Source organism: Camelina sativa, chromosome 8 (assembly GCF_000633955.1).
Source record: "Camelina sativa cultivar DH55 chromosome 8, Cs, whole genome shotgun sequence".
Lineage (NCBI taxonomy): Eukaryota > Viridiplantae > Streptophyta > Magnoliopsida > Brassicales > Brassicaceae > Camelina > Camelina sativa.
The window spans coordinates 5179366-5190610 of record NC_025692.1 but is presented as its reverse complement, the minus strand read 5'-3'; the positions used below and the strand labels follow the sequence as shown (position 1 = coordinate 5190610).

The 11245-nt window shown below is 33.5% G+C and overlaps 1 protein-coding gene across 1 annotated transcript in view; it reads left to right on the top strand.

Moving 5' to 3' along the window:
- Positions 10526-11245, top strand: part of LOC104706249 (protein FANTASTIC FOUR 3-like) — a 1861-nt gene continuing 1141 nt past the window's right edge. Inside the window, exon 1 of the mRNA XM_010422423.2 lies at positions 10526-10631. The gene's annotated coding sequence lies outside the window, so the exon portion shown is untranslated. The remainder of the gene's footprint in view (positions 10632-11245) is intronic.

The window sequence follows — 11245 nt, the reverse complement described above, 5'->3', positions numbered from 1 at the left end:
ATTACATTTTGACTTGCTTTTAGTATAATTTAGTAAGAATCTCTTTGTTGATGAGTAGGATATATTAATGATCATTGTATGATGATGAACAAAGTTGTCTTTATTCCGCATTGGTTATTGAGAGATTGAATAATGGTAACGATATTGTTTTGCTCTCGTTGTTACTAGATTTGTCATTAATTAAACCAGTTTGTTTGAAGTTCTCAATAGCTAAGATTGTGAGACATTGTCTTCTTTGTTAATGTGTGGGATATGTTAATGAAACTGTATGATAAACTGAGATTCTCCCTATTCTACATATGTTATTAAGAGATTGAGTAACAGTAATGCTACATGCATTTATTTTGTTACAATCAATTACCTACAATCATTTTTTGGTATGCCACTAAAGATGTCCATTTTTCTCAACTTTTCAGTTATGTTACCTTTCACCTCTGTTAGTAAATGGATATGCGTTACCGTTGCAGCCTAATATCGAAACATTGTAGATGCATTTCGTGAAGTGTCTCCATGTTCTTGTTTTACTCTGTTTATCTTACATAACAATGTAATAACCCTCTCTGTCTTATCTCTTATTAGACTGAACAATTTTTGTATCTAGTTACACTCTTAAGAGATACTTATTTGTTGAGTGTTTTTCACATTTCTAGAAAGTGAATCAATTCAATAACTTTTGAGTGCCAATATTGCTTTGATCTGTATCTGTCTCTGTAACTTGAGAATTTTTTTTTCCCACTGTCAACAGGTCCAATACGTTCCAAGCATGGCACAACCATCACGAGCTTTCTGGTTTGAGATACAAAATCATCTTTGCTGAATCAACATGTCTTTTTATTTGGATAAGACCAAGCGGTTGAAGAGTCATTGTTCCGATAGTGCATCAACTAAATGTAAGTTTACTTGTGTGTTATTTGTTCGTATAAATCTGTACTTGAGTCGTTATAACTAGACCACGCTAAAGCTTTTTTCAAATGTTGACATCTAATCTGTGGAAAATTTTGCGTGTTTGGCTGATATGTGAGTAAAGCATTAGTTATGGATGAGATTGATATTTTCTGTGGATGTCATGCTTCTCTAAAAGCAAAGGAGAAAGTTCTATAGTATAATAATAAGCTTTCACATTCTTTCTCTACCTAAAGTTGTAAAATATGTTAGCCAATGACATTTGTATGCTTGGCTTAAATAAGCTCCCAATCTCGTTCTAATGATAGAGTTTTTTTTTGTTCTGGGTCAGAATTTTAAAGTTGGAGAATTGTCACCTAAAAGGTTCCACTAATTTGGTCAAAAGATGGTGGAGGGCTTTTTTTTTGTTGTTATGCAATTTATAGTGAGCCAAGAGATGCAATACTCGTGTTTAACGTTATGATCACATAACATAGATGGAAAACGTAAGGCTTAAGTTTATGTCTCCACTTAATCTCAAGTGGTATGACGTATTTCCTTTGCTTTTAGATCCTCCATTAGTTGAAAACTTTAAAACCAATAACAAACATTGATGAATTATGATTCGAAGTTTCACTCTGTTTTTTTTCTTTCTTCTTTTAACTTTGTTGCGTCATGGGCATGAACCAAGCGTGTGATACGAAGTCAAAATATATTCTGAACTAAATTTGATGCTTTTGCCTCTGTCATTAATCACTTAATTTTATTTAAGTATAGAAAAGCAGCTTTTGTATAAGGACACACTCAAAAGCATTCTCCCTTCGAGAGGCCAAAGGTTGCTGTGTTACTTTCTTCTCTTCTATGGGGGTGGTTCAGATTTTAGGACCACATATTCTGATCAAGATTCAATTTATGGATATTTGTCTGGAGATTACGTCTGCAGGTCAGCTCCTTTTCTTTCCACTTTTATTAGTTAAACTATGTCATAACTTTTCTTACTCTTGCTTACGTTAGAGAATCCTAATTATTGTTTCATTCTTTATTCATTCTAAGCATGTCAACTAGTTGCTTAATTATATCATTCTTGATTCCTTCAGCAGAGGGAGAGGAACAAGAAAAAACGACTGTAGTTTTTTTATACTTTTTACGGATAATAGCATAATTAATAGCAAAACACTGATTGTGAAATTATGGATTACTGACTTATAACTGTCTTGGCGAGATCTATTTCCATAAACCACAGGTTCTTAATAAAAACATATTGACCTCATTTCTGTTTTCTATGCACTTGTTCTTGCTAAATTAATCAAATGAAAAAACAAATCTTGATTTGCATCTTCTAGTGGACTAGTAATACGTGATCAACCACTGGGAATATATATATAGTAAGATGCTCCTTGTTATAGAAGCTGAGTACTAATATTGGAAACAATCTGACAACAGAGAGAACAGCTCTCTTTTGTTGTTGTATAATATATTACCGAAGGTATCTTCGTACCAAATCCTTTAAGACTTAGTGACCACAGAATCTCTTGAAAACATAAACTAAGATCCACTTGCTTGGTTCATGTCTTCAATAAACCTCGAAAAGACACGGAATGTGGTGATTAAAGTTGATCATAGAGTTATACAGCACACAAGCTAGCATTATGCTAACAGTTCATCAATGGTAGTAGCTACACATTCTTTATTATAGCACAAGTACAAAACTGGAATGGCTTTTTCTGTTACAGGAAACCCAGGAAGATCTCACAAATCTCTCCCCACCCTCTTTGGAATAGGAACAGCTCACGTATTCTAGCTTTCCTTTTGTTTAGAGAGAAGAGTACTAGGTTACATTAATTAGTTTATATAATAATAAATCCACATGCCTTAGAGTTAAGCAAAAGTCAGTGACCCTAGGGCATTTGTTTACTACGAAATAAAAAAGTGTCTTTTGTTGTTTTAGAATGGGGTTAAGTACGTAAGCATCTGATTTAACAGAGAGACAGATCAAAGAAAAGTGTTTAGTGGGGAATCACTTGTTCTTGCTGACGACTTAAATGAATCTTAAACTCTGTCTTCATAAGCTGTTCCGTACGGTTTCTTTAGGGTAACACATGGCTTAAGATGGCAAATCTTGAAAGTTTAATCTCAAAATTTCAATTTCTGAAAAAAGCAGCTTACTGTTGGCTAGCCAAAATATTCAAAGGACAAGCGAAGTTTGATGTTAACTTAACCACCCAATATTGTCTTAGAGGTAGAGAAAAGTTTTTGATGTTGAAACATAGGTGGTTTCTTCTTATTTTGTCACTTAACCTTTCCTATTATATTTCATTTAACCAAAGCATTGTTCACTTTGATTTGATGTTTTTTTTTTCCATTAAACTCTATTTTTTTTTCTTTCATTTTTAGGTCATAATAAGTGGGCGGAAATTTTTGGTTTTGCTTTCTTGCATTCAAATACAGTGTTGATTGAGGTTGAGTGTATTTTGGGCACACTTTCTTTGCTTATTTTTCTTGTAATTTGTTTTATGTCGTGGTTTCTTGATGCATACATGTCACTTTCTTCAANCTCACACACACACACACATATTTTTTCATTTATATGGTTTGGAAAATTCTGCATCTAGTTTTGGAGTTTTCTTGCTTATGTTCAATAAAATGTGAAAGAATCATCAAACGATATCTGTTTGGTAGTAGATTTCTTGTGTGCCCGTGAAGATGTTCAAATTCTTGAGGGGGTTGCATTTTGATGAACAAGAGTGCATTACATTTTGACTTGCTTTTAGTATAATTTAGTAAGAATCTCTTTGTTGATGAGTAGGATATATTAATGATCATTGTATGATGATGAACAAAGTTGTCTTTATTCCGCATTGGTTATTGAGAGATTGAATAATGGTAACGATATTGTTTTGCTCTCGTTGTTACTAGATTTGTCATTAATTAAACCAGTTTGTTTGAAGTTCTCAATAGCTAAGATTGTGAGACATTGTCTTCTTTGTTAATGTGTGGGATATGTTAATGAAACTGTATGATAAACTGAGATTCTCCCTATTCTACATATGTTATTAAGAGATTGAGTAACAGTAATGCTACATGCATTTATTTTGTTACAATCAATTACCTACAATCATTTTTTGGTATGCCACTAAAGATGTCCATTTTTCTCAACTTTTCAGTTATGTTACCTTTCACCTCTGTTAGTAAATGGATATGCGTTACCGTTGCAGCCTAATATCGAAACATTGTAGATGCATTTCGTGAAGTGTCTCCATGTTCTTGTTTTACTCTGTTTATCTTACATAACAATGTAATAACCCTCTCTGTCTTATCTCTTATTAGACTGAACAATTTTTGTATCTAGTTACACTCTTAAGAGATACTTATTTGTTGAGTGTTTTTCACATTTCTAGAAAGTGAATCAATTCAATAACTTTTGAGTGCCAATATTGCTTTGATCTGTATCTGTCTCTGTAACTTGAGAATTTTTTTTTCCCACTGTCAACAGGTCCAATACGTTCCAAGCATGGCACAACCATCACGAGCTTTCTGGTTTGAGATACAAAATCATCTTTGCTGAATCAACATGTCTTTTTATTTGGATAAGACCAAGCGGTTGAAGAGTCATTGTTCCGATAGTGCATCAACTAAATGTAAGTTTACTTGTGTGTTATTTGTTCGTATAAATCTGTACTTGAGTCGTTATAACTAGACCACGCTAAAGCTTTTTTCAAATGTTGACATCTAATCTGTGGAAAATTTTGCGTGTTTGGCTGATATGTGAGTAAAGCATTAGTTATGGATGAGATTGATATTTTCTGTGGATGTCATGCTTCTCTAAAAGCAAAGGAGAAAGTTCTATAGTATAATAATAAGCTTTCACATTCTTTCTCTACCTAAAGTTGTAAAATATGTTAGCCAATGACATTTGTATGCTTGGCTTAAATAAGCTCCCAATCTCGTTCTAATGATAGAGTTTTTTTTTGTTCTGGGTCAGAATTTTAAAGTTGGAGAATTGTCACCTAAAAGGTTCCACTAATTTGGTCAAAAGATGGTGGAGGGCTTTTTTTTTGTTGTTATGCAATTTATAGTGAGCCAAGAGATGCAATACTCGTGTTTAACGTTATGATCACATAACATAGATGGAAAACGTAAGGCTTAAGTTTATGTCTCCACTTAATCTCAAGTGGTATGACGTATTTCCTTTGCTTTTAGATCCTCCATTAGTTGAAAACTTTAAAACCAATAACAAACATTGATGAATTATGATTCGAAGTTTCACTCTGTTTTTTTTCTTTCTTCTTTTAACTTTGTTGCGTCATGGGCATGAACCAAGCGTGTGATACGAAGTCAAAATATATTCTGAACTAAATTTGATGCTTTTGCCTCTGTCATTAATCACTTAATTTTATTTAAGTATAGAAAAGCAGCTTTTGTATAAGGACACACTCAAAAGCATTCTCCCTTCGAGAGGCCAAAGGTTGCTGTGTTACTTTCTTCTCTTCTATGGGGGTGGTTCAGATTTTAGGACCACATATTCTGATCAAGATTCAATTTATGGATATTTGTCTGGAGATTACGTCTGCAGGTCAGCTCCTTTTCTTTCCACTTTTATTAGTTAAACTATGTCATAACTTTTCTTACTCTTGCTTACGTTAGAGAATCCTAATTATTGTTTCATTCTTTATTCATTCTAAGCATGTCAACTAGTTGCTTAATTATATCATTCTTGATTCCTTCAGCAGAGGGAGAGGAACAAGAAAAAACGACTGTAGTTTTTTTATACTTTTTACGGATAATAGCATAATTAATAGCAAAACACTGATTGTGAAATTATGGATTACTGACTTATAACTGTCTTGGCGAGATCTATTTCCATAAACCACAGGTTCTTAATAAAAACATATTGACCTCATTTCTGTTTTCTATGCACTTGTTCTTGCTAAATTAATCAAATGAAAAAACAAATCTTGATTTGCATCTTCTAGTGGACTAGTAATACGTGATCAACCACTGGGAATATATATATAGTAAGATGCTCCTTGTTATAGAAGCTGAGTACTAATATTGGAAACAATCTGACAACAGAGAGAACAGCTCTCTTTTGTTGTTGTATAATATATTACCGAAGGTATCTTCGTACCAAATCCTTTAAGACTTAGTGACCACAGAATCTCTTGAAAACATAAACTAAGATCCACTTGCTTGGTTCATGTCTTCAATAAACCTCGAAAAGACACGGAATGTGGTGATTAAAGTTGATCATAGAGTTATACAGCACACAAGCTAGCATTATGCTAACAGTTCATCAATGGTAGTAGCTACACATTCTTTATTATAGCACAAGTACAAAACTGGAATGGCTTTTTCTGTTACAGGAAACCCAGGAAGATCTCACAAATCTCTCCCCACCCTCTTTGGAATAGGAACAGCTCACGTATTCTAGCTTTCCTTTTGTTTAGAGAGAAGAGTACTAGGTTACATTAATTAGTTTATATAATAATAAATCCACATGCCTTAGAGTTAAGCAAAAGTCAGTGACCCTAGGGCATTTGTTTACTACGAAATAAAAAAGTGTCTTTTGTTGTTTTAGAATGGGGTTAAGTACGTAAGCATCTGATTTAACAGAGAGACAGATCAAAGAAAAGTGTTTAGTGGGGAATCACTTGTTCTTGCTGACGACTTAAATGAATCTTAAACTCTGTCTTCATAAGCTGTTCCGTACGGTTTCTTTAGGGTAACACATGGCTTAAGATGGCAAATCTTGAAAGTTTAATCTCAAAATTTCAATTTCTGAAAAAAGCAGCTTACTGTTGGCTAGCCAAAATATTCAAAGGACAAGCGAAGTTTGATGTTAACTTAACCACCCAATATTGTCTTAGAGGTAGAGAAAAGTTTTTGATGTTGAAACATAGGTGGTTTCTTCTTATTTTGTCACTTAACCTTTCCTATTATATTTCATTTAACCAAAGCATTGTTCACTTTGATTTGATGTTTTTTTTTTCCATTAAACTCTATTTTTTTTTCTTTCATTTTTAGGTCATAATAAGTGGGCGGAAATTTTTGGTTTTGCTTTCTTGCATTCAAATACAGTGTTGATTGAGGTTGAGTGTATTTTGGGCACACTTTCTTTGCTTATTTTTCTTGTAATTTGTTTTATGTCGTGGTTTCTTGATGCATACATGTCACTTTCTTCAATTTATGACCATTCTTTTCTAAAAAATTTGCATGGAAAACCATGTTATGTTTATTCCTTAATTAGTGCCAATAATCATTTTTTTGGTTGATGGGATTTAGATTTCAAAATTAGTGGGCAGTTGTTATCNTGTTCTGGGTCAGAATTTTAAAGTTGGAGAATTGTCACCTAAAAGGTTCCACTAATTTGGTCAAAAGATGGTGGAGGGCTTTTTTTTTGTTGTTATGCAATTTATAGTGAGCCAAGAGATGCAATACTCGTGTTTAACGTTATGATCACATAACATAGATGGAAAACGTAAGGCTTAAGTTTATGTCTCCACTTAATCTCAAGTGGTATGACGTATTTCCTTTGCTTTTAGATCCTCCATTAGTTGAAAACTTTAAAACCAATAACAAACATTGATGAATTATGATTCGAAGTTTCACTCTGTTTTTTTTCTTTCTTCTTTTAACTTTGTTGCGTCATGGGCATGAACCAAGCGTGTGATACGAAGTCAAAATATATTCTGAACTAAATTTGATGCTTTTGCCTCTGTCATTAATCACTTAATTTTATTGTAATCTTAATTAAGTATAGAAAAGCAGCTTTTGTATAAGGACACACTCAAAAGCATTCTCCCTTCGAGAGGCCAAAGGTTGCTGTGTTACTTTCTTCTCTTCTATGGGGGTGGTTCAGATTTTAGGACCACATATTCTGATCAAGATTCAATTTATGGATATTTGTCTGGAGATTACGTCTGCAGGTCAGCTCCTTTTCTTTCCACTTTTATTAGTTAAACTATGTCATAACTTTTCTTACTCTTGCTTACGTTAGAGAATCCTAATTATTGTTTCATTCTTTATTCATTCTAAGCATGTCAACTAGTTGCTTAATTATATCATTCTTGATTCCTTCAGCAGAGGGAGAGGAACAAGAAAAAACGACTGTAGTTTTTTTATACTTTTTACGGATAATAGCATAATTAATAGCAAAACACTGATTGTGAAATTATGGATTACTGACTTATAACTGTCTTGGCGAGATCTATTTCCATAAACCACAGGTTCTTAATAAAAACATATTGACCTCATTTCTGTTTTCTATGCACTTGTTCTTGCTAAATTAATCAAATGAAAAAACAAATCTTGATTTGCATCTTCTAGTGGACTAGTAATACGTGATCAACCACTGGGAATATATATATAGTAAGATGCTCCTTGTTATAGAAGCTGAGTACTAATATTGGAAACAATCTGACAACAGAGAGAACAGCTCTCTTTTGTTGTTGTATAATATATTACCGAAGGTATCTTCGTACCAAATCCTTTAAGACTTAGTGACCACAGAATCTCTTGAAAACATAAACTAAGATCCACTTGCTTGGTTCATGTCTTCAATAAACCTCGAAAAGACACGGAATGTGGTGATTAAAGTTGATCATAGAGTTATACAGCACACAAGCTAGCATTATGCTAACAGTTCATCAATGGTAGTAGCTACACATTCTTTATTATAGCACAAGTACAAAACTGGAATGGCTTTTTCTGTTACAGGAAACCCAGGAAGATCTCACAAATCTCTCCCCACCCTCTTTGGAATAGGAACAGCTCACGTATTCTAGCTTTCCTTTTGTTTAGAGAGAAGAGTACTAGGTTACATTAATTAGTTTATATAATAATAAATCCACATGCCTTAGAGTTAAGCAAAAGTCAGTGACCCTAGGGCATTTGTTTACTACGAAATAAAAAAGTGTCTTTTGTTGTTTTAGAATGGGGTTAAGTACGTAAGCATCTGATTTAACAGAGAGACAGATCAAAGAAAAGTGTTTAGTGGGGAATCACTTGTTCTTGCTGACGACTTAAATGAATCTTAAACTCTGTCTTCATAAGCTGTTCCGTACGGTTTCTTTAGGGTAACACATGGCTTAAGATGGCAAATCTTGAAAGTTTAATCTCAAAATTTCAATTTCTGAAAAAAGCAGCTTACTGTTGGCTAGCCAAAATATTCAAAGGACAAGCGAAGTTTGATGTTAACTTAACCACCCAATATTGTCTTAGAGGTAGAGAAAAGTTTTTGATGTTGAAACATAGGTGGTTTCTTCTTATTTTGTCACTTAACCTTTCCTATTATATTTCATTTAACCAAAGCATTGTTCACTTTGATTTGATGTTTTTTTTTTCCATTAAACTCTATTTTTTTTTCTTTCATTTTTAGGTCATAATAAGTGGGCGGAAATTTTTGGTTTTGCTTTCTTGCATTCAAATACAGTGTTGATTGAGGTTGAGTGTATTTTGGGCACACTTTCTTTGCTTATTTTTCTTGTAATTTGTTTTATGTCGTGGTTTCTTGATGCATACATGTCACTTTCTTCAATTTATGACCATTCTTTTCTAAAAAATTTGCATGGAAAACCATGTTATGTTTATTCCTTAATTAGTGCCAATAATCATTTTTTTGGTTGATGGGATTTAGATTTCAAAATTAGTGGGCAGTTGTTATCATGTTGTTTAAGTTGGGTCTAAGAATTACCCGACATAGGTTTTTGACACACGACTCCTTTGCTTTAAATATAAAAAGAGAGTACAGTACTACTATTAGAGAGAAAAACAAACAATCGTTTTCATAATCATAGCACTATTGGGGAAACCAAATTTGAGAACTTTCATAACTTTTGTTGGATTGTTTTTTTTTTTTGGATGGTAAAATATAAAAGAAAAAAAAAACATGTCTGTAACTTTTTGTCATGTTACTTCCATTACGTGTCTCTCTGTAAGTGGCCGTATCTTTTCTTTTTTCCTATACGATTTGATTTTGCTTTTTTTTTTTTCATTCAGATGTATATATTGTTATTATTGCCTTAAGAAAAATAGAAAATGTTACTCTTCTTAGTAAAAACTAAAAACCTCATTTGAAAATTTTATTTCACTCATCTTTTTTTTTTTTTTCATTTGGAACTTTCTTTTTCTCTCTAATTTTTTCTTCTTTTTTCCGGGTAGTCTCTTTCAGTCCCAGATCACATGAGGGTCGAAAGTTCCTTGGCTGCTGAATAATTCAGTCTTTATTTATTTTTTTGCCAAATGAGTCAAAAACGATGATTAACCAAATTTCCTGTATAGACTATGCTTTCCAAATCTGTTCCTCTAAACCAACAAATCAGATTTTTTTCTTTTGTAACAGTAAAAAGATTATATGAAGAGTTCTTTCAATTTTGATCATGTGCACAATACAGTGACTCTCTCTCTCTCTCTCTCTCTCTCCGTTACACACACACATACATACACATTACACAAGAGTATTCTTATCTGCATTTTGTCGCATAATTAAATAAATATTTGCATTATTCAAGTAGTGGTGTGGAAAAGTTCCCTTACCCACCTCTCTAGTCTCTGCACATTGCACAGTCACTTCTCTTTCTCTTTATTTTCTTTATTTATTTTATTTTATTCACTTTTGCGACACTACAAATTGGCACCCTCTCCCTCTCATTGTCCATCATTCTTATTTCCAAAGCTTCTTTGTTTTCACATCTCACAAGTCTTTGCTCTCTCTCTCTCTCTTTACAAGCTTCTATCCTCTTAATTTGAACCATGGGAACTGTTGTCTATCAACAAGGGTTTCAGTCTCAACTTAACGAGCCTAGGGCTTTAAGGCTTAGGCTATCTTCACCAAATCCTCACTTCTTTCAACCCTTTGGTTTAGCTCTCAAGTCTCCTTCACTTGACTCCCCTAATGCAGAGGACACCCGAAACCTTAACGATGACAAACCAGCTGCTTCCTCGGGCCCTGACTCAAGTGGCTGGAGCTTTCTCCAGTCCCTATCATCTGGCTCATCCTCCTCAAAGACGACGAGCTCTGAGAAAGANACATTACACAAGAGTATTCTTATCTGCATTTTGTCGCATAATTAAATAAATATTTGCATTATTCAAGTAGTGGTGTGGAAAAGTTCCCTTACCCACCTCTCTAGTCTCTGCACATTGCACAGTCACTTCTCTCTCTCTCTCTCTGTATTTTCTTTATTTTCTTTATTTATTTTTTTATTCACTTTTGCGACACTACAAATTGGCACCCTCTCCCTCTCATTGTCCATCATTCTTATTTCCAAAGCTTCTTTGTATTCACATCTCAAAAGTCTTTGCTCTCTCTCTCTCTCTCTCTCTCTCTCTCTCTCTCTCTCTCTCTCTCTCTCTCTCTCTCTCT